The 25,020-nt window shown below is 40.0% G+C and overlaps 1 long non-coding RNA gene across 1 annotated transcript in view; it reads right to left on the bottom strand.

Moving 5' to 3' along the window:
- LOC111263947 (uncharacterized) overlaps positions 1-6,196 on the bottom strand; it is a 9,040-nt gene extending 2,844 nt beyond the window's left edge. Inside the window, exons 1-2 of the long non-coding RNA XR_002682538.2 lie at positions 5,824-6,196; positions 5,341-5,430 (exon numbers count right to left, since the gene is read on the bottom strand). This is a non-coding gene — a long non-coding RNA (uncharacterized LOC111263947). The remainder of the gene's footprint in view (positions 1-5,340; positions 5,431-5,823) is intronic.
- Positions 6,197-25,020: the final 18,824 nt, after the last annotated feature.

Here is a 25,020-nt window from a genome sequence, read left to right as displayed (position 1 = left end):
GTTAATCACACGTGAGGATCACACACGACAAAAAATATGCCTCATAATATGTAACGAGCCCAGATTGATGCCGAGAAAAGCTGTGCTTTGAGCTAGCTGCGATGGGAAAAAAAATTGTGCATTATGAGTTACTGCGGCCTGGCAACACAGTTGATTCTTACAGCTAAGAGGGCCACAATAAGTCACTGAAAGGAATCGATCGAAATTAATGAATAGAAAAGGCGTTGTTTTTCATTATTATAATGCCAGACCACACGCACATTTAGGTACCAGGTAAAAATTGAAAGAGTTTGAATGGGAAATTTGATCAGGATCTTGGGCCATCAGAGTACCATCTGTTTTTACCTTTGCAGAGCCGTTTTAATTAACTCTGTTGGTTTAATTTCAACGGAGAGATGCATTATTAAAATTATATATTTCGCCCAGAAATCACTCAAGTTGCACAGTAATGAGATTACGCTGTTACTAGAGAAGTGGTGGAAGGTCCTCGCTCAAAATATACATAGTTCAGTGATCAGATTTCAAAGTATAAAAAAAAAAAAAAGAAGGAAAAGAAAAGAAAAGAAAAACTGCCTCACTCTTAGTCGAAAAACGGTCAATACTTTTCTGACGCGCTAATATATCTCAACATACGAGGAGTAATATATATATATATATAGTTTGCTAATAGCACGCTACTGCAAATACTGAAACCGTTGTATCGGCAATTTTTCACGTAAAGCAACTGGCCAGCGGCCTACGAGTTTTTCTGCGTCTACCTTTAACGAAAGACGTCGTTTCGGTTCAGATAGTGAGTCAAATGCTGCTGCGTGCGCAGCCGCAGCTGAATGCCCCTGCTAGGCCGACCTATTGGCGTCGAGTAAAAGTGGACTTGTTAATTTGGTTTGCAGCGGATAGTCATGTTCGGGCAAAATGTCTGCGCGGACATGTAGCTATTGTGAGCTCGACCTCGATACATTTCAAGTACAAGATTATTTTTCCTATCGATGGAGAGGTGGTTGTTGACCGACTGGCCGTTCAGCGACTCAGGGCATTGTATATACATATACATACGCGTAGTTGGATCCCGTAGATTCACGCACCAACTGGACGACAGATAACGAAAAGTCACCGTAAGCAAACTGAGAAAAACATCAGTACGGGCACGACAGAATCAACAACCACAACAGATAATGAATACTGTGAGGGTTCTTTACCGAGTTACGCAGCCTTAGTTGTACTAGGGCTTCCTTCGAATCAAATCGAGCCCAACAGTTACACTGAGATCGCGAGTTTATCAAATTATCGGAAGTTTGTACAAACAATAACGAACTTCGTTACGAAGACAAATGAATTGTTGCAAAGTGATACACAGAGAAACGAGCACTCTAAGACTGAAACTCTAAGAGCACTGAACTCTCTGAACTCTAAGACTGAGCACTCTAAGAGTGATAGGTTCAATATTTAAAACTCGATACTAACAGCCACGTTTCAATCAGTTATATGTTAAACTCATTGCAATTTCTCGTTATAATAATAACTATTATTGTGATTCAGATCCCCAAATTTGAGTCGGGTCTAGATCCTACTTAACTTAGATGAGTTTAACGCAATAGAATTTTGAGAACACCTCGTCGTGCTTTTTTAACTACAAATTTCCCTTTACTTTTTTTTCGGTACCTTGGCATTGGCTTCGCTGGCCTGATTGGTATCCGCGTATTCAAAAGCCAAGGTGCCCTACGTCAAGCAGCCTGTTGTTTCGGTGAAATACGTCGGAGAGTCAGTTATCAGTTACAAGTTACGTCCCGCCAAATCCGTGTCATACGGCTGGGAACCCGTCTACCCCTCCGGTTTGTGGTAAAGAAAAAAGATAATCCACTTAAGTTGCTCCGGTTTGCAGCAGAGGTTCATCAGGTTATCGAATTTTGCGTTGTTCTTGCTTGCTAAACACGAATTTCGACGTTCTTACTGACTACTGGCGGAACTTAGCTTGATTGCTTAATATGAAAAAATATCTGGGTGTCGTAGTTTGTATACGTTTTATAAAAACATTTTGGATTCCCAGCAAATAATGACCAAAAATCGTCCCCATCAATACTAAACTAATCGAATGGGATCAGGTTATTAGAAGTTGCGGTGAAACGTATCTATGCTACCACAGTCGAATATTCCTATCAGTGGTATAGTCCTGTGTGACTTTTGTTAAATTATATTTTGTTATTGGCTATATACACATGTAACAACTATTCATTAAAGGACAATATGCCTCCCAGTCTGACATTACTACAATTCATATTATCAATTATATAATTAGCAATAACTATTTCTAATATTACTGACTTACAGACGAGCGGAAAATATATATTTAAATTGCCGCTCTAGTACCGTCAAGATTTTGTCAAAAAGTCATTGCGCTACAATGGCATAATGAGCAAATAGAAAAATGAAGTTGATTTATCTATTGAAAATATCCAAAATCAACTAGGTAGATGAATGAAATTGGTATACCGTAACTATCCAAAGTGGATCCAGCCGTGATTTACCCATCTCAATGGCTACTTCTACGGGCAGCTTAGTACAGAGATTGACTGCGTGTGAACTGAGTACACAGCCCGGAGCCAGCACTCTGTCGATATTTCAAACATTTTCATTCGATATCGTTTTATGCTCAAGCCGCTATACTATAGTGAGGACTGTTCTCAGAACCTATTCGGATGGCTTTTTTGGTGCGGCCTTGAGACGCCGAAAATTCACCGATATATGAAGATCAAAGAAAAAATGTACCAGGCAATAAGTACATAGTCAAAAGTGTACACACCTAACCTGGGACAGACATTTTTGACAGCAAAAGAAAACGTCCATCGGTAAGGGGTTGGGGGGTGACATCCACGTATATATAGGTCTGTGGATTGGTCACACAGCCGGCATGAGGTTGAAGAGAAGGACAAAACTAGTACACGAAGGAGTGATAGGCACTCGCTGTACCAATTCTAGATTCTGGCGGTCCGGAAGCCACCGAAGAACTCCTATGGGGTATCTGACGTGTGCTAGTCAATGTAGTGTGAGTTTTAGTTGAGTGTGCTGCGCTTATAGCCATAGCTACATTTAGAAAACGTGTTTTTTTCCTTAGTAGAGACTTTAGAATGTTTTCTTCGGTTGCAGGCACCTATTTGTGTTCTCTAGCTTTTTCATATAGAAGTTGAATAATTTCAATTTCCTGCAACCTGTTTATTACTGTCGCAATATTGGTAACTAAAACATGAACTTTATAATTATGGCTTGTTTTACGAAATTAGATGATCCCGTATAATATATTACCGGTTGCATGGCTTTAATCCTCTTCACTTACCTCTCATGCTCGGCACTCTGGTTTCACACAATGTCCTCCAAGGGCCAGATTAATCGGCCCTTAAATTAATGTTTTGATCGTTGCAGTGATTTTAATATCTCAATCGATAACCTTTAGCGGTGAGAGTTCGACGAAGTAAAATCCTACGTCTTCGAATGCATGGGCTTGCCACCGTCTGCTACCAAAAATGTTTCCGCTTTATGTACGGTTCTACTATCTATTTTAAGCACTGCTTGTGACAGCTAGCCGTCTCTTGCCAGAAACGAACCGCGCGTCTACGTTCGATTCTGTCGTACGTCGTATCACGTGTAAGGCTCAGTAGGCAAACGGGGTGCCACTGCACCTCTATGGAGACGTCATTGTTTGGAACTGTGTTGTCGGAATATCACGTTACGTCCCCCTCTTAATGATACTGGAGCCTGAGTAACTTTTAGTTTTCATACGTTGCAATTCCGTACCAGCGTTTTGCTTTTGTTCATCAATGATACCGGAATACTGGTCCAAGGAATGATTATAAACTTTTTATACAGAGTTCACCCGTATTCCACCTCTCAGTCACAACAGCACGTTTTCCTACGTTGCTCTGGTCGGTGGTTTGGTGACTAAAGTTTGACAAGCGTTTTAAAAATAACCGCTTTTGTGACGTAGACATTTACTTTGTGGTGTTTGACGTACCACGTAACAGTTGTTTGCCACCTATGATTGGGGTTCTGCAGCTCGATACGAATTGAGTGCTGTGTTAGATTGTTCCGGTATTTAGGTTCCTTTTCTACATATTTACAGACTAATTATCTTCGAGATAGCGCAGAGGGTAACATCTCTAATAACATCTTAGAAGCTTAGCCTTTGTTTAGTATTACATTATGTTAGCTGGTAACTTACAAATAAAAAATTATCTCGATCCGAACCTGGGTGTAGACTCTCTCTGTTTCGTGCCGAAAGCCAACCATCTGATAGAATAACTAACGTCTTAAGCACCGCACGTAAAACGCCAAAAAGCATTTAACAGACCAACTGCTCGTCGTGTCATCTCGTACTGCTGTCTGCAGTTTTAAGTCCCTGGCACACGGATGTACCTTTGGGAACGCGTGTTTCATTGTTTTTAGGTAGAAAGCAAAAAAATTAATGCAGTATAGAGAGCTGATGGGGTAACGAAAGACTGTTTACGAGTAGATGTAGCGTAAACGTAACTAGTTAATTACTATAATATTATATGCAACGTTTTAGATGCTATACGGCTGTGCCGGTGTCAATATTTGGTACAGTTTATAGCTGTGAATTGAGTTGAACTTGTAGGTCTTACAGTGCCAAAGCTGTCTGAAGCGTATACATAATGAGCTCTAAGTTATTATTATTATTATGCAGGCCAGCTGTCCGAACGCAGGCAAACCAACTTCGTAGAAACTATTCAGATAAGGCCGAAGCGACAGAAAACATTTGCATCCTAATATGCTCTCAATAACGAAACCGGAATAATCAAGAAACGAAAGAAAATAATCGCTTTTACGATGAAATTCGCATACCGAGTTTGATGCGTTTGTGAAACCATCAAGTGACCTTTGCATGTTGTTCTTAGGCTTTTTGAACTGGCCTGTCTGCAGTATCCTTGTTTGATACCCTTAACACAAAAACGCGATCGAACAAGTAGTTTTACTTCCTTCGGTATGAAGCAAGGCATCAACTGATTGTAGAGATTAGGTCTTCTTTTCGTTGTGTCAATTATTAAATGCAGCGTGTCTTAGTTAAGGTAACGTTTAAGTGAGCCACTTTTTACCTTTTTTTCTTTAGCTAAAACAGCTAAAGAAAGAAAGGTAAATCTCGTCTGTTCCCAGGATACCTCCTGACTACTAACTTAAAAATTCAAGCTATTAAGTACAATATATACTAGCTTTATCTGCAGATCTGTTTTAGTCCTTGCCTAGGTACATACCCAATGTGACCTGCTAGCCAACGATTGAATTTATTGAACTCAAGTTCAATGTCTATAACACAGCGCCTTTTATTTTCAGTACCTTGCTCTCGGGCGTTCCTTCTACAATAGTAATAGGTAGAAATCGGGCTTCAGGCCAGGGAGCTCAACCTAAGCAATCCGAACAGACCCACTGCAAGAAAGAACAGGTTATGTATTTTGTTTTCAAAGGTCCCACCAAAAACCTAGACATGCATAGAATCTCACTTGTATCTAAGTTTAGTGAACAAACACTTTACCATTGCAGAACCATATACACAAGTCTGTGCTTCAGAAGCGTGACTATATTCTACTCACCTATTTTCTCGTCGCTTTAGTTAAGTGTTGCGTTTGAATACTATATAGAATGTTACAAACGTAATAGTATACAATACTGCATCTTCAGTTCGTTCCCGTGAAGTCATACGATTATGCAAATTGTGACCCCCCCCCCCCCCCCCATTGAGATACAGGGGTCACGAAAGCTTCCTGTTATTAGAGTAACTTGGTTGCGTGTGCCTAAAGTTATTTACTGAATAACACTTACTGCCGATGTAAACTAGCACGTTCGTGTCGAAATCAGCACAGCGACTTCATCACGTAAGGTTTCACAGTTAGCCTGCTTTTTCTTTAATGTTTAAACCGAATTGAGCAGTTAATTCCGACAGCAGTTCAGCTAAAAATTAGTCCAAATCTTGCTCCAAGTCTAACTAAGTGACGACTTTCAATAGTGTTGGGTTGGTCATGTTCTTTGCATCGTGTTCAGTGTCAAAACGGGGCATATTTGAATGTCAAGTGGTCCGTGCATGAAGGAATACGATGGCATGAAAAGCAGATCTAAAAGATGGTTCCGTGTGCGGGATTGAGTGGTGCGGATTGCAAGAAGTTTCTTGTCTTTCTGTGCACGTCGTACCGTCTACAGCATCGGCCGTCTGCTAAGGTAAGCTGATGCCGAACAAGAATGAGACGTCGTGCAGATGTTGTAGCGGAAGGGAAATGTTCAGTAATAATATACGTAGCCAAGAATTCTAACAACACGTCTGTGTTAACGGTGAGGCAGTAGACACGATTAGTCTTCTGTTTTGGATAGAAGAAAAGATAGCCGTTTGATACAGTAACCATGTAAAGTGTACGTTCCGAATGGGCGTTCATTTCAATCCGGGCGTTAAAGCAATGCGTCGAATTAGGGACAATGCCATCTTTGAAGTATATCCACTCACATTCGTACCCCTACGTGATTCAATCCTATCGATGGCTAGCCCCACAGGGAAAATGTTAGCCAATAATTATAGGTGCATTTTGATACATAGTTAAAAATTGGCAATGCTCATGTCTAGATCTAAAGAGGCAATCCAATAAAACACCAAGCCGCGATACTGACAAATGGTGCTATCATTTTGGCAGTTATATTCACTAAACAAAAGAAGTTTCCTATTCTTTTCCTATTCCTGTTCCTACGACATTTAATACGTGCACAACTTGAGGGATGATAATTTTATTGATGGTACCATATAGTGCCTCTAAGTCAGTTTCGGCAGACAAATGTTGTCTTGCGTAAATTCGCTGTTATTTTATGACAGATCTGTAGACCATATCATCAGCATCCAGTTTCTATACTACATCCTTGTTTGTCTACTGAAAATATTTGTAGTGCAATATGGTAAATTGACCGTAGAAAATTGTACAGATTGATTTGTATCCGCAGTATGCATACTCGCTAAAAGAAGCTATTATATTTATCATTCAAGCACAAACGAGTCTGTGTATAGTATAGTGTGGTATAACAATCAGTTCACAAAGAAGTTAAACTTAGTTGAAGGAAAACTAATTTATAAGATAACTGTAGGCACTTTTATTTTCTCTTTTATTCTTTATTTATCATCCGAACATTACTACCGATCCCTTAATTGATACGAGCAAATTCTTATATAGATCGTTATGAGCGGATGCTATCATACGGAGCTGAAAACGCTCTGTAATAAAGTTGAGCACGGTCTAAATAATTGAAATGTAAGTTCCTTACATGTTACTTCTATCAAAATAATAAAACGTGTTACGATTTTGAGTGTGGACCTGATTCACAAGAACCGAGGTCTCTTCAGCGTATCGTTAGTTTTGCCTTAATGCTCCAGAGGATAGGAGAAAATCAAGCTTACTGGAGCATAGCTGATTGTCCCCACATCGCCGGAAAGAAACGAGGTAATGACTGATTTTTATCTTGACCTAACACTAATTAGGCTCCAACCACGGAGCCTCAGGTTCTGACCTGATGAGCAATCTTGTGAGCGATCTTTCACAATGGTATTGAGGGTTGTCATCGCGGGATGACAGCTGAGAATCAGTTATGAACTAATAAAAACTTAGAGAGAGAAGACCATCAAATACTTAAGAAGTAGAGTAAGACCTGGCAGACCTATCAAAGCCTTTAAGTGATATATTGTCTTTCGGTTTAGCTATTTTCCTATTCACTAACCCAGCACTTTGAAACAATAGAACCCTTTGGCGAGTCGATGATCCACAGGTATGACATAACAGTTGCTCGTGAATTCTCTATTTAATCCGCCAAGTCGAAGCAGATGTCCTGTTTTAATATGATGTATAAATTGTGTCTCCGGTCATCTCGGATAGCTATGCTAATGTGCATTAGCTATAGTCTCAATTTTGATGCATAAATGTATATATATTACATAACATTTAGTTGGATTGGCCAATTATTGTTTAATTATAATGAGTAAATTAACTTATTTTTGAACTAAAAAAGTTCCCAACGAAAGGAAGAGCCTAGCATAGCACTGATAGCTAGTATGACCAGCAAGGAAGCGGCCATTACATATTAGTAGTGTTGCTGAAACATGCCGTCTTACCAATATGGCAATAGTCGTTGTGCAGCAGAGAACCCTTTGTATTTGGCGTGACGCTCAAATCCCTCCACTGCTTTGCCTGTGTGCCAACCTTATCTAGGTTACACGGTGAACTAACGCCTGCTGAGTTATTCGTGCCGCACGAGTGTGCTATCCACAAGTTCCTATGTTCTATCCATCCAGTTGGTCTGTGGTTAAATAAGTAAGCTTGGTTGCTCCTCTACCCTCTAAGGAGCTCAGTTTTATCCTTTCGGGTCGGGGTATCTTCATGGTGCCCTATTTTCCTCAGAAAGCATTAAGCATAGCAAATGCCGCACCGCTTGCATTAATGCTACTGCTGACAACAGTTGTTCTAGATAACGGAAGAGACAGGCTTGTGCTGTACGATGAAGTATCGTAAGCTGCTGATATGCGTTTGCGACTAAGCGCTAGACGGCTCTATGTTGAAGAGAGAACATCTATGGCCTGACACTTCTTTTATGGCGAAAGGCATCTGAGGCGTTCACGTGATAGAATCAGGGGTATCCGATCCTGAAACGATTCCTCGTCTGATCCCTTTCCAGTCGTCCCTTACTAAGCGGCGAAAAGTGCATAACAGACCCATATGTTCTTATCGCACAGAGCCGAATCATCAGCACACTTTTATAATGTATAAGGGATTTAGGGTCGTTCAAACTAAAGTTTGTAAGAATTTTCAAAGGCGGATACACAGGCAGGGATTTTAAGTTGACAAAAATATAATTTTCAATACACGCTTATTCGTCACCAATCAACTGAATGTATGCAGTAACCATTCACATAAATATAATTGATATGGTAAAGCATTTCGATATCACGCGTTGAATGGGCTTTATTAGCGGAGATGGGATTCATTCGGTGTAATTAGTACTTACATCGGTCATTAGAGACGTACGTGCGTGGGGTTTCTATGCACATAGGTACTCGGGTTACACCCACTTCTTGTACTACCGGTGCCCGTTGCAGTAAGAGAGCTGAGGTGGTTCTGAACAACAGGTCCTGCCCAGTCTGCTCAAGGCTGCTAGCTATAGGGGAACTTTTCGTAGAAGTCACAATCTATCTCTTATAAAAAACATAGTCAGCGCAGTTGCTATTCCTTCATGATAGCTTGCAGTGCTAGAATTAATTCGGCCAACGATTCTCTGATATATTTTATGCCATTTCTTTTAAATAGTGAGCTTAAGTATGCAACTAGAGAACATTTTTCAACGACTGCATCACTAACCAATAGTACCGCTTGTTATTCGGGTCTTATTAATATTTAACTTCATTGATAGCATTAAGTATTCTAAGTTAACCAACATGGCTATACGCGTTTGCTCCGCATTAAATTTCGCTGTAGTCAGACCTCTGTATTCTGGGTTAATTTCTTCCCCTTATAATTAGCAAATATCGTTAAACCCAATTGATCGAGCCGTTTGCGAGCATCTGCAAACCGTTTGTTCGTCCACATTAACACACACACACACCACAAAGCGCTTTACCTTGAAAAACTCTATACGGTTGTGGAAAGTCTTTTCTTTCAGATTATTCAGGATAAGATAGCTAAATGTCGTTGTAGCACTGTTTAACTTTAGGCAGGCGATACGTCGTGTTGCCCGTATACCTTTTACAAACAGTAATCTTCAGTAGATGCAAATCTAAAACACCTTTCGTAGAATAGTTTCGTTTCGACAGATTTCCTTACCAGGAAAATGCAAGGAAAGGGAAATGTCTCTTTGTTTCTTAAGATTCTCGTAGATTTTTTTCAGCTGCCACTTATCTGCAGTTATATTTACTATAAACTCATTTTAGTGTGGGCTGAATGCTCCTAAAGTTCGTCGAACCGTGAGACGTTTAGAGAACGATAGCGCAGTAGGTAGCCCGCTTAATGCTCTGGGCAGGTGCGAGTTCATTTCGATTGATGGAACGAAAGCTGCGGATATTGGACGAAGCTTCGACGACGTTGCAAACAGGAATATAACCGTAGGGCCGCTGGATAGCCTACTTGGGCAAGCCTGAATATACTAAAGTCACTATATTCGTATTGTATTAATATTGATGGTTTAGGATGTTGTTGCCGATATCTCATTCCAAGCTGGCCGAATGTACCAAAAGGTCAAAAGGCGTAGTATTTGTAATTGTTATCTATATATTTTTTAAGGTTATTTAATGAATTTGAACTCGTCTAAAAAACGTTGATGTTGTAGGTCAACAGCATCTGCACGAAGAGAGTTTGGCCGCCAACTGACTTGAGTTCAAATAGACAATTTGGTTTAATTAATATATATATATATATATTATACGTGAAATAAAAACCTAGACGAAACTATTTTAAAGGCTTCTCATTTAAAAGAAACATCTGTTTGGTACGAGTTTCTTTTGTTCCTCTGTAAGAATATCCTATGTAGAAAAGCTTTTAGGCATCAGACAGGCTTATCAGTTTATACAATTTTGCTTATCATATATAGCATTACATCGTTTATAGTATAATAATAATTTCTTGAGATCAATAGCGGATGCTTGTATATGCGTTTGCTAATAGGCAATCGTTACTATATGGTCTATTATCTATTGTTGCGATAGTTTATCATTGCTTGGCGAACGGCCGAGGTCGCCCGGACCCATCTAAACAGGTGAAGCTCCGCTTAACCTGATCCTGTACGAAGCGAGCAAATTGTCTTTGTTTTTGTTGGGACGTTTTAGGTAAAAGTCACACAACGAGCGTTCTATAAGACGCGTTTGCCCCTTCCATCGTTGCAATTTCTCCGCCCCATTTGAAGTACCCCATGCACGCAATTCTGTGCGACATATGCATGACGATAACAACTCTCATATAGGCGTGAAGGAGCACTCCACTGACGACTACAAACGGTTAGACCCAGTGTCTTTGTGTAGCGGCACTAATACAATAAAGGTTCCTTTTCTCTTTTGAAGAAGAAAAATACGGCGTTTATACGTTTTTCCTCTTGATCTGCTTCTTTTCTGGGCTGTTTGTATGTGGCGTTCCTCTGCATGCGTTAGGTTGCGCACAGAAATAGGGAAGCATAGCGGCATGGGCACCCCCGGCAAACTGCCAGCGGCTGGTGGTCACACTTCTTCAGACTGGTGAGCTCTGGTCTGCATAGGCTCGACCTCACCACAAGTTTTCTCTTCTTTCAGCCTTGCTGCCTCCCGTTATCATCTGGCGCTTTACAAGAACCAGCAAATACCAGTCACTTTGGGGCTAATGTGATCGACGATTTTCTTAGCAGTGTACGCATACGGCGATCGTATGCGCTGCCAACCATCGCTTTCTATGCAAGCGTGCAAGGAGTCCACGGCTGTTATTTCCGCCGTCGCCTGAACGTTTTTCAAGGACGATGACACTGCCGTTGCTAGAAAATGCCCGGACGCTTCCAAGCTGTCGAACAGTTATATCACACATACCACTTATTAACATCGCCAAATAGTAGAATCCGACTCTGCGAAGTCAGATCAGCCGCATCCCTCCTTCGGAGTATTTTTCCAGTGATCGTTTTTCATAGCAGCGTGATCAGGCGTCATGGTGTCAGGCCACTTTGTAGCGAATATAATGACTGTAGTAGGGTCAAAAGAAGCAGCTTGATCGTTATAGGTGTATACGTGTGCTCGGTGGATTAGGTTTTTACCTGAATGTTAACAGCAGGAGAAATCAAGGCGTAAATAATACCGTATGATGTTGTCTCCGCATCTCGGTCCGATGTATAAACAGTAAAATTGTCTAAAACGAGGGATGACGGGATCCTTCGAAACGCTTTCCGGATAAGAGGGGATGTTGTCTTTGGGAAGAATTCGTATCGCTGTGCTAGGTTATTAAAAGTACAACTGAGAAGGAAAGGCTGAGTATGAGTAGATGCATGCAAAAGATGTACCGAGTTTCCAGTCGTTTGGATAGAGAACAGGTAGGTATCTATGCGGCTACAGATGCATAAAGATTTTGCGAGTCGATTAGGATCGCATCGTTCGCTGCTTAGCATTATAACCTAACAACTGTGCTACATTTATGTGTTATTTACCGACAGGTTCTGCGAAGCTGCTGCCATGTCTCTTAATATAGGTTCAACAGTTCTATTCATTCTGGAGACGATGCACTTTGCCCGGCGATGCGAATCACAAAATTATAATAATAATGATAATGTCAGTTCTAATACAAGCATTACCACCCGATCAGAATAATGGTATTTCCGACCTTTCTGTCCAGTGGTACAAACGGGTAGATGGAAATTTCTCTGACCTTTTTACAGCACACATACGCATTGGGCGTATCCTTTTGCTACTTTCGTTTTTCTACCCCTTTCGTCCTTCAAACAGCATCTGTCAGCTGCAAACCTCAAATTGCACCTGCACACGTAGCGAGTATGCAAAAGCTGCACATCATGAGCGTAGCACTAAGTAGCCTATGCAATAAGTAATTTAGTGAGTAATCCAAGTAGCGTGGCCCCCATGGCGCAGTGCGCACAATCCATGGCTTAGACAGGCCACTGTAGTTAGTCTCATAAAGCTTAGTGGGATTGTTAAGTTTGCCGGCCTTACTGGCGTGCTTCGTACGGATCAGAGCATGGAGCAACTTATGCTGAGACAACGTACTGAGGGCATATAGACCTACCAGGCGCTAGACTATTCTTTGCTGTCCACTTCAGAATCTTTCTCTTGGCTTGTCTATCTCCGTAAAACTTTATTATCGCTGTGGTGGCTTCAAACTTTCATAGCGGACGAGGCCAGCGGATAGGCAACCTGACCCATGATTTGCCGCTCAAGGGAACTACGATATGGTCACTCAGAGATTCCTACCGTGCCATAACGCACTAGCCACCGTAGTTCATTCCTACGTATATCGAAGTGATGGTAATAAAAGGGCAAATTTTATTTGTTTAACCGCCCGTGGCATATCGGATTCTGGACTAAATTGATGCAGAGGGTGCTTATTGTAGGGGTTTTTCACCCAGTTTTTCTAGTTTAAAGTTCCGTAGTAGATCTGTGAAAGCATTAATATCAGTAGAACACGGGACGGCTGTGGTACTCAAAGTTGTATCTCAAAACTCAAAAATAGCTTTGTTTAACCTCGTCAAACGCATTTAATTCATCCAAATTAAAATCAATTAAGGTTTAACTTTTTTCGTTCGTTTTCAAAGGGATGATTGAGAGTAAAATTCAGTTAATTACGCTTTATGCAATTACAGCTCGCTGTCTGACGTGCAACTTGCGATTTGCGTATCATATGTATGTTTTCCAGGATATGGACAAAAATTTCGCGAGCCGCGGAAGTGGCGCATGTTTTCTCAAAGGAATTATGGTTTTTCGAAGGACATCAAAAATGTCCACATTAAAAAGGACCTTTTATTTTTCGTGTACATTGCGTCTCCGGCCTTCATGTACCAAAGATTAATAATTTGTTATTTTGTAGCTACGAGCAAACAGGCTTGCTGTAGGTGTGCGGGAAAGAGGCAAAGCTTTTGCTCTAATCATGTTTCTCTTTCAGCCGATCCGATTTAACCCAATTTAATAACGAACGTCACAAAATTATTGACAAAAACAATGCCTCGAACTGATATAGGCCATGGTTTCACAAAAAAGATGGAGACAAAAAAGGAACGTACTTAGTTTAGTCTTACTAAATCATCTAAATGGTTTCTAATTTTCAATTTAAAACGGCTAGCAAGTTTCACACAAATTTATTCAGGTATTCAACAAACATCACTTCGATTTTACAATATTTCTATCTTGGAAAACGTTTTTTTTGATCTAAAAATCGTGCATTTTAAATTCTGAGAACGATGTGTACTTATGATGTAATGGTACAATATTCAATCGATTATTCACGAAACGCCGAAATGTTTAAATAATTGGTAATAAAAAAAACACACAACAACAAGACTTCTGCCCGTCAAGCACTCTGTGGCGAAACATCTAAGTTAAGTATACATACCTTGCTTCCTTTTGTTTCTGTACTGATAGATATAATCCAAGTTGCTTCCTAAAGTTGACAGAGAGGAAGATTTTCCCATTTTTGTTCTTGAGATGAGTCGCAAACCCACACCGGGAGACAGATAAAAACAAGCCTGCCCTGCGTTATAGAAGCATGACTGGAAGCGTTCAACTCGACGCTTAATTCATGCGTAACATAACCAACCTAAGGCTGGTCTTTTTTGACCTGCATGCTTCTCGACGACCTTTCTACTGTAGCGTTTTCGGTGCGTGGTAATAACTGGGTTCTTTCGTTGACTACAATGTCCTCATCTGGGTATAGCATTGTATTCCTAAATAAGGACTCTTGTTATATATATATATATATATATTAGGGCAAAGACGGAGAGTCCCGTCCAACTATTTGGCCAAATATTGGTAATAGATTAGTAAATACGACTGACGCTCTACGTCCTTCTATCGATCATTCTGTAGCAGCAGAGTACTGGTTTAATATATTGCTGATGGCATCCGATGTGTATCGTTCTAACCCCATGGCCATTTTTCCATTCATATTCTATTAAATTGATTGTCAAAACATCTAAGTGAAACCTTGATCGTTTAGAGATATACATATATAGGCTGCATGTTATTTATTGCGGCCGTTTACACAAGTCGTTTAGTTGCAACTCTACTTAGTTCTATTAAAAAAGACTGGAGAGCGTTAAAATAATAAAACGCTAACGAAATCTAACATAGTTTGGTAACGATATGGTACAACTCTTCAAGTATGTGTTTTGCCATATTGAGGGTTCAGTCTGATATATAATATATGGCTATTAAATCATTGGTGTCGCAATAGCATTACTGATCACGCCCAAGTAGAAATTATGTATATAGGTATATAAACACTATGGGACAAATGCATTCATGCACGACCGGAACACCCGAAGCCATTCTTCCCGGATAGTCTATACGTAAGACTTACTCTCGTTAAAGAACATTTACTAAACCTCAATTCTCTGTAAGCCTCATTTAAGGCCGCTTTTGGCATTACCTCAAAGAATTTATACATGGTCGCATTTCATTTCACCACCATATTATATAGTATCATATTAGATAACGATAAAATCTACTAAAAAATGTCTAAAAAAATATCTACTGTTATAACAAACAAAAGCAAGCACATTTTCGTATTTTGACATATTCGACTAGTTATGTGATATAGTTTTAGGACTTTTCAAAGTCAACACATTGACAGTACAAAGGTTTTATCCGTAAATACCTGGCTAGTTCAATGAAAATTTGCCAAGGTACAATAATCAATTATTGTACGCTAACATTGCACAGGTTGCACAGCCTTTAACGACCATATGCATAAGATCTCCTGCGTCCGCAGAAGCAGTAAAAAAACTAACTATTTTTAGTTAGCCTATTATGTGGGCTAACTTCTAAATCAACCGATACTTGCAAACAAACACCGGTAAAATTTAGAAAACTAACAAAGTGGACTGCGCTGGGGTAACTTCACTTTGTGGTATATTCAGACCTGCAAAGTAGGCAGACTCATTATTACAGAGGCATATCGACAAAATAGAAGAACTCAGCCGAGCTTAAATCGAACATGCTTTAGCGTAAAACTAGGCAACGTTCCTTGATATTATGAGCTGTGAGGCAATCGTAAGTGGAACGCCCAAAATTTATTCCCGCATTTGGGTAATCCTTTGTACAAACACGTCCTATTTGCTCTGTATCAAATCAATCATCTTCTTATTTACACGACGAAATGGCAACGTACGGTCAACGATATATGGAAAAAGTTTGAGCTCCATTGTGAAATTTCTACCCCTAGGTTCGAATTTCGAATCTAGTACAAGTTTTTTTAGTACAGTATCTAATATAACTTCCTACTACTAGAAAGCGTTTGCTTTTTAATTACATATAAGCGCTGCAGGCAGTGCAGATGAAACATCTGTTTTAGTCGCCACGGATTTAGAATAGGGAAATTATTGTTGCCAACTCGAGAACTGGATTACGACTCCCAAAGGGGGCACTGAAGTCATCTCTCTCGACCAATACAGCCACTGCTTCAATGATTTGCCCTAACCAAATTTTTGACCCGAATTTTCGTGGGAAGAGCTTGAGTGTGGGGTGGTCCAGCTGTTATGACGAAGGGCATCTCCCGGTAGTATTTACACGGTAGTACGTTCTTTATGGTTGGTCAAAGCAGTATCTTCTTTCTAAAATGCTTCCATTCGCCTACTTAGACTCTTAGTTAGAAATTATTTCACATAAAGATTTATGATCGATGAGAAGTTGAACGGACGCTATTTGAAGTCGCTTGTACAAAAGCGTATGTGTACTTTGCAAATGATTGCATACCTGATTGAATGCTGTATTTGTAAACCTGCGTAACTTTTTAATTATACATTTCCGATTATGCTGGCCATAGTAATTGCGCCCCCACGCTACGACAGAAGGCAGTAATAAAGTTTATTTCATCTTTGGCGATGAGAACGATTCTCCAGCGTTCTCGTGCACAGTGTTAGTACCTGTAACCGGCCGTGACTACCCGATTTCTTATATTTTCTTTAATCACAATAGGATCTGAGTAATTGCCTCAATTCCGCCGAACATAAGGAAGCAACCGGGGCAAACTTTCTACTGGTGCTGTTGTTTGTTCGCTAGCTGTGTGCTATGCTTCTTCAGAACATTTATATTTTGCCGAAGCCATCTAAGCCTTTAAGTAGGCGCGGTGATCAATAAGGCCAGCTGCTCGTAATGTTGCAGACTTGCCTGCTACTGCAAAATCTCATAAAAATTACGAAACGTAATTGCTGGTCTTGGGCGACCAAATATGGCTCCCGAACAGCCAAATTGGTTCAATCCAGCAACAATAAGCTGTCTGTCTTTCTGTCTAGAAGGGATATAGATATGTCCAGTTGTATTAATAGTAAGAGAAGCAGCATAGAAAACAAAGGGAACATTACTTAGCCTTGTCAGTCATATGGCACGATCTATCTAGCATCTACACGTTTGGCCAGAAAAAAAGCATGCAGATTTATAGAGACAATGAATGAAAATGGCCAGTGCGGTTCTCTTATTCGATTCCATAAAGCGTATAAACCTTAGTAATAGGCTGACGTTAGAAGAGTACATGGGTATCCGTTCGTAATTATTTTTTTGTCATTAATTGTCGGTTGCGCAAAGGACACGAATGTATATGCCGCCGTTTTTTAAATTCTAGTAACATCTTTTCCTAGCTTTGCCGACATCAGTATGCTTATAGCCAATTAGAGTGAAGATATTATTATGAACGCACAATTCATGAAACCCTATTATCAGCGTTCTCAGTACTCGTATATGAATGTATTTTTAGTTACCGTATAATTTGTTGCAATAATTATCGTTAGAACTTGTGTCGGCTGTTCTATGAACAGAAAAATTAATTAATGAATTAAGAATGGAGCCGATTAATAATTATGACCTACATGGAACGTAACGCAGACAGCACGTACGACAAAACGGACGTGTTGATCTTTTTCCATGAGTCAGGTTTTTCGGGTGATCTGGGATATCAAGGCTTTCCTATACTAGATTGTATTGCTGCCTTTCTCTAAGTGCCCGGATGTTCCATAATAGTTGTTCTGCTAACGCATATTCCTATCTGAGATTTAATTTCGTGCCTGTCTGCATGATTCGCGCACTCACTTGTACACCTGTGCCTCTTCGGTAACTTAGATTAAGTTATTAATACTGCCGCATATTAGAGCACAGCTTCCGCTTCAGGGAACAGCTTTCGCTGTTAGATTGTATGTTCCAATATCTCGGACGAACGTTTCCTCCCTTTCAAAGCTTCATTAAGAGCTTACACTTTCTATGATATTGTTTTTGACGAGCCTATCCGGCGGAAGTTGCGAAAACGAAAGCCGGAACTTAGATAATAATAGCGGAAACTTACTAAATCGACCGGACGCACGCTCGTCGTTTTTAGCACGAATTCATCATTTAACTTTTGCTGGCTTTTGAAACATCAAATCACCGAATAGGAACTACCTGGAAAAAAAGAATTCTCGCAAGTAGCATTGCTACCGGACCCCCTGAGACAAACAAGATGAATCAGGTATTTCTGATAACACTCTCCATAAGCAATTCCAAGAAATAGCGTGGCTACGGAAAGCTATGGGCTGACTGAACAGAGAATACTTAAATTACGTTCTAGAGGATTTTTGATACAAAAGTACAATTTATCACGGCATACTTGTATAATAAATTGATACACCGACAATTTTCCCACAAAAATTCATATCTAGCAGTAGGAATACTAGAACTGTACGATTCGTCGCCTGCTGACCAGTTCAACGGTGTACTATGGCCTACTTTATTAGTTTATATGTATTTACACATATGGACTAATAAAATAGGCCATTCAGGTTATATATATATATAACCTCAGTATGGAAAGAACAAGTTCCAGGGAAGCACAACTATGCAGATCGATACTAAAAAGGTTCCTTCCATATCGTAAGACGCAAGCTAAAATAATTTTACGCCAATCCGCGCGCATGCTGAGACATAGGCTTAAGTGTATCTTAAGTGTGTAAGTATTAGTTATATTTATCTATTTTATTTTTTATTCATCTAACATATTTCTGAAAATATATTAAGCGAAGACTGTGTTTCCCAGGGATTTATTGTCTTTGAACGTTTAATATTAAACGTGCAAATTATCCGGTTTGAGCAGAAGCAGGTTTTCCGTTCACTGTTACATTTGCTATGTGCCGGCGATGATGCGGTGGTTACATGCCTACTTACGGCGGGACAGGAAGTCGGTCATATGATGATCTCCTAGTTCGATCAGGGCTGTGCAGAACTTATAATAGAACTCTTTCTATTGAGATTGCTCGTACACGGTCCTTTACCTTCACAAGCTTTTGAACCAATGTCAAGTACTACTATAGAGGGGACAGTTTCGAATCAGTTACGGAAAACTGTTTCCTGTAATTAGGGCAGATTGCTTACGAAATAAATATTTTATGTTCCGGCCACGTTGCTCTCTTCAGTACACCTTGTTCTTGACTTATTGTCAGTTGGGCTTAAGTTACTCTTTGAAAGCTGAAAACTGCTTCGACGAATTTTTGTATAATCGCCATCTAGCCAGTGCGGGTAGCGTTTCCCAGTTCAGCTCATCGCACACTTGGCGCCACGTGGACGCTTTAGAGTGTGTCTTGTTGTGGCGGGGTCGGAAGTTTTTCCATTTCCGCTCGGTGTCGTTGTTTTCCTTTCTTCTAGACGACGTCGCACCTCAAACGCTTTTTGAATTTTACTGAACCAACCACATATTAGATTGCGATGACACTTTTATTTACAATTCGTCCATTGAATAACGGCCCAGTTGCGAATGGAGTGCTGGTTACCGCTACACTCGGTCTTCGAACATATATAATTACGAGTCTTCTGTGTTCTTTCGTATTCAAACGTAAGTTGAACCTATGTCGCGCGGCAGAGCACGGCCGAAAAAACTAATTTTCACATTTGTATTTGAGTATTAAACCTAAATAGCTCATACTTCGACATATACTTTCTATTAGAGAGTTTTTTTTATCGTGCGTCGCCGGCGATCTTCAGCCCGGTACACTTTCTGCGGAGAAACAGCGCAGTCTATTGGGGTTTGCTATGGTATGAGTGTTGGGTCATCTTACGCTATCGGTAAATACGCAAAGACGAAGTTCTAATAGCCATTGCTAAGCCTGGAGACATTTGGTGGTCTGGCTTTGAATCAGGGCGTAGGCATACTTCATTTCATATTGACAAATAATCGTTCCTTCGTAATTCCTAACGACTTAAGCGCCGGACGGAAAACACGGAAGAAACATACGACCCATTGTGTTCATTTCTCTGCGTATAGCAACTGTTATAAAATGTTTTGTATATGAGTTTATATATAGTTACCAAATACGAATCTCTTTATAACCCTTTGAGTTTGTGCGCTAATACTCAGGAAACCATGTGTCGAATCAAATATTAAAGTTATTCCTTTAAAGGAAAACAATTACAACAACAAAACATTCATAATGGGCAAATACTTTGATCCATTAATAAAGGGAAGGAGAGCCCCTTCGTTTTCAGCACAGGGTTTAAAACCGGTAACAGCGGTACTTTTGCAGTGGGTACCGTATATAGAATCACACATTTTATGTTTATGTTTAGTCCTTTCTAATATACCTATTGTGATTCGAGACTGCGTTTTAATCTCGTATGTTCATTCGTACCGCGGTCCAACTAATGTCTAATGATTAGGTATTTGACAATTCGCAGAAGACCGCCATTATGTATCTTTGGAGGAGTTTGAAGTGAAGATTGAAAAACGTGAAAAAAGTGAAGTTATAAAGGTGTATATTTAAAAAAATTTTACAAGCACTTTTTTGAAAACGAAAACAAGACTCGTGTGATACGACATCTTTTGAAATCCTTCAAATACAATATTTATATGTCTCTTGAAGGAACACAGTCCACCGGTTTACCGTCTAACGGTCACAAACAAAAATCCTCGTCATATTCAAAATTACTACCGTTTCCGGAAATGCTTACCGGGACTTTTTTATTCATGTTACAGCATCATTTGTAATGTCAGTCGAGAAATGGCGCCTCCTGCAAGGGCTGCATCTCAGATGTAACGCAGGTTAACGTTCCTCCGTAGTTCCGATTTCAGCGGAACACGGAGATATTGTAACCATGCGAGAGCCATCAGGTTTGGCAGTAAGGTTAGAAATTACGCACTTTTAATGCAAGGATAACAGCTGGCCATACGTACAACAGCGGTCATCTTGAATGAAATTTTTCGAGAAATTATACATATACGGCCACGTATACGATTACATACAATTTACTTATACTTAATTTAACACAGCATGCGTTTATATATATTATGTGCATTTTTCTCCGCCTAGTACTTACCTTCCTTTCAGTCTAATATGTCCTATATATTTTCCTGCGTCAACGTCTACTGAGCAAGTTGCTGCTGGTGCTACTGATGCGGTTGCATTTTACCCTATCCTACGTGTCACTCTTAGAACGTACCTGTTTGAAACTCAAGCACTTGATAAGAGGTGCGACGAAGCGAAAAGTCAAATGCCTGCCTTAGCCCATTCGTAGTCTCGCTAGCACCCTCAGCCAGGCACCGAAAGACACTAAATGGGTTTCAGCCCATGACACCAGCAAAGCGGTTTACAAGGCCACCTCTGACTTGAAACAGCTTAACGTCGTAGCCGGGACAAGCCGGCGCGGCGTTCGCTCGCAACTGAACTTGAACCAGAAGGCCATTTGTTTATGTCCTTCTCTTCTGCTTCGAGCACCACTCAGTAGCCGCCGCTGTTGAGACAGCAAGGGATAGTTCTTTATGCAGTGCCGTGACCCTGCCGTCATCGGCCCCAACTGGCGCTCAGTTTTGAATTACTTACAAGCTAAGCGAACAAAGGAACTAAAAGGCCTATGGTCGCTGTGATTTCACTCCTTGAATCTGCCTCTCGTAGTGCGAGTGCTCGCTATCCCTAAGCGCAAGCCGTCACACCATTGCGCTTGCGATGGTCTTATGAGCTGATATTAGTACTTCTATTACAGCCGTACTCTGCCGTTGTATTCATGTCATTCTTTGATCTCGACTCTTCCAATTTTTCGAATTGTCAGCAAAGCTGTTCGATCACTTTCCTCTTTCAATTGGCAATCTTATGAGCCTTTTTTTTTTACAAAGTTGTTCCCATTCTGCCAGACCAAAAGGAAGAAAAGCTGCCTAGGATTTTTTTACGAGACTCTAGCTCCCCTCCTTTCCTTAACCCCGGCTCCCGGTCCGTGAAAGCTGTCTAATTATCCGCCCTTCAACAATGTTTACGATTCCATATCTTCTAAGATCCACCAATTCTTTCAAAATTTATTCCCCTCAAAGCTTCATAGATTATACCACATTATCTAAGATTGCCTTATTGCTTCCTTTTCTAACTGGGGTTTGTTTGCCGATCTATACCACTACGCGGACGACCACACGAAGTTGCCTCTGCTGATTTGCGCCACGAACAACCGCAACGACAGCTTATTGTTCTACAGAACTTCGTGATAATATAAGAGTTAGCCCACTTTTAGAGATGATAATTAATTCTTCGGGAAACATCGTCTTGCACGTAAAATTCATGTAAGACTCGATTCCAACCCAAAGGTCACTGTTTAGTCGTACGTATGTAGACAAACCTAACCTATGTTCGATGTGATCGATACATCTTCGAGTCTTCAATGATCTGCGTCGGCTGTAAAAAGTACGTTCGGTTATAACACAAGATTATGTGGCATTTACAAACGTATGTCGATTTAAAATATCTGTGAGAGCCTAATAGCCTAAGTAGCATAATTTACTATGCTGTCAACCAAGCTGTCTTATGCATACGTATCTATTATATATTTTTAAAGGTTTTCGAGCAGTTTTTATTTCGTATTGCGTATCGAAATTGTAAGCTAGAAAGACTAGCTGGGCAATGATTCAGAAGGCAAAAATTTAATTTTTATAATTTACAAAGTTCTAAAAATTAAAGTGGATTTGAGTTATCTATAAGGGTAGGAGCGATCCCTTTAAAAAAATATTTTGAAGGACTCCGTTACGATAATTTAAAATGTATCATTATCTCGTCGTAAGTAGTTGAACTTATGAATGATCTTTTCTAGGTTTTTCGCATATACTTTTTGAAAAGGCCTAAACTAGCCGAACGCAGGTTTCCAAGAAGGTTGCGCTAGTTGTCAGTGCTTTAAAAATAATTGACATTTGCAGTATTTTTATTTGAGTCAGCTCGCTATTTCTTTGCGGGTTTACATCACCTACCGTGGATCGATAAAGTCCGTAGTAGGCTTAAATTTTTAAAAATAAGTATTTTGTAAAGTTATCTATTGGATTTATAGTCGACAATATCCAGTCTTTTGTTGAAATGATACCTGCCGAAACCTTCCAGCCGAAACCATCAAATAACATACGAATTTTTGTCTCTGTTATAATAACTATATTTTCCGATTAGTTAATTAATTTCTTAATCCACATGTTTAGAAGACACTTTCCGCAATCAACTAACGGTAGAATACATAATAAGTAATTATGTAAAAGCTAATTTTTCGCTTTTCCTGATGCCGGATCAAACTGTTTCAGTATTTCCATTCTATCTTTTCCAAACAGTCTTATTTTACGGCTTCTTTTATGTTTGTTCTGGATAGGCCTGGTGGTTGACGAGATAGAGGTACATTTGTACGGTGATGATAGTAAACACCGAATTTCGATATTTCTGTTTTTCTCTCGACATCCTTGCTTTCTCTTTTATTTAACTTATGCTTTAATTACTTGCCGTACAAGTGGTAAGGTTTTTGACAATTTTCCGTACCAATTTCGGACGATCTCCTTTCAAAGAGCATATTATCGCGTATCTGTGTCGACAAAATTGAAGTCGGCATCAGTCACATAATCGAGTTTCCTGGTAGCTTTCGCATTTTGATTATCCTTTTATTTATATCGAATATTTGACATAGTGAAAGACCATTTTGACCAACTGTCTAAGGGTACTACATGAAATTAACCGATCAATATCCAATGATCACTTCTTTTACGGTTTGTCTAAACAATGGCTACAACGAATGTGTGTCAAATAAAAAGAAGGAATATTAGGCGACGGCGTGTTGTGGTTGCGACCGCTAAGAAAGGAAAGGAAAAATGGCACATGACATACAAAATGTCTTCAGAGGAATACCGTCGTTTGAGAACCGCTTAGGTTCCTTCTTCCTCTTGAGTTCTTTTACCTATTGCTTCATATTTCGTTATTGAGATAAAGTCCAATTGACTAGTGAGAGAAAGAACAGACGCTAACAGACATAACATGACTAGAGCCAGCCCTCGCCAATGCCCATTACGAGTGTGACCGCTGATGTCCGTAAGGGAAGCCGACGTCTTGAAATCGACACAACGCGGTTCCGATTGCGCAATTGCGGTTCGTGCCAAAAAATCTTGACGTGAACTACTCACGATCACGTCGAATGATATCTCCTCAGCGTGATGCCTGTCATTTACTGGTAACTCAAATGAAGCTAGCAAGTCATTATGTGCGTGTGTTCTTATTATCAACGTCTTTGATATCGCGTACGAAGACACGTCCGCGGTGCGTTACAATAAATATATATATATATATCGCCATCACAGTCTCTTGTTCGCTTTCCTAAAAAGGCCATCAACCGTTCATCCAGTTTCCTCGCACGTTTCCTGTTCTTAAGCGATATTGTACATATTAGTCATGCTTTCTTCGGGGTTTCGACAACGATGAAGTTCTTTTTTCCGACGTTTCTTCCAACGACACGCAACGCTTGCGTAGGTTTCGTCTGATGATCTGTTTTCAAAGAAGCCACGTGTCTGTCTGCGGCCATCTATGGCCTCAAAGGGCACACCTTCGCTGTCCTGTGCCAGAATAGTAAGCTACTGCCTCCCGAACACGGTCGGGACGAAGGTAGGTAGGAAGGGCGGTAAAGCGGTCGAATCGGTTACCTAGAGACGAAGACTTGCTGTCGGCCCTTCATTTGTAATATGCGCGGACGCGTAACTATCTTATTCAAAGCTAGTTCCCATACAATGCTACTATGAGATCGGAGCTACACTATAAATAATGTACTGGATGAAAAGAGAGACATTGAAAAAATGCACGCACATATATAAATATATATATATATATATAATGATGGATAAAATCTATATATATACGCAGTGTAACAATAATGATATGAGGAAAAGGAGGAAAATTAGCATTAAAAAATACAAACACCACATAACGTACCAACAAAGACTCTTTGTTGTACACAATGTTTATAGCTTTATGCTATGTATCCTAATACATAATATCTATAGAAATATTACGGTGTGAAATTAAAACAGACATTTTAGTCCATTATAT

Source organism: Varroa jacobsoni, unplaced genomic scaffold, assembly GCF_002532875.2.
Source record: "Varroa jacobsoni isolate VJ856 unplaced genomic scaffold, vjacob_1.0 scaffold_802, whole genome shotgun sequence".
Classification (NCBI taxonomy): Eukaryota; Metazoa; Arthropoda; class Arachnida; order Mesostigmata; family Varroidae; genus Varroa; species Varroa jacobsoni.
The sequence above is the reverse complement of the archived record's forward strand: the minus strand, read 5'-3'. Positions and strand labels throughout refer to the sequence as shown.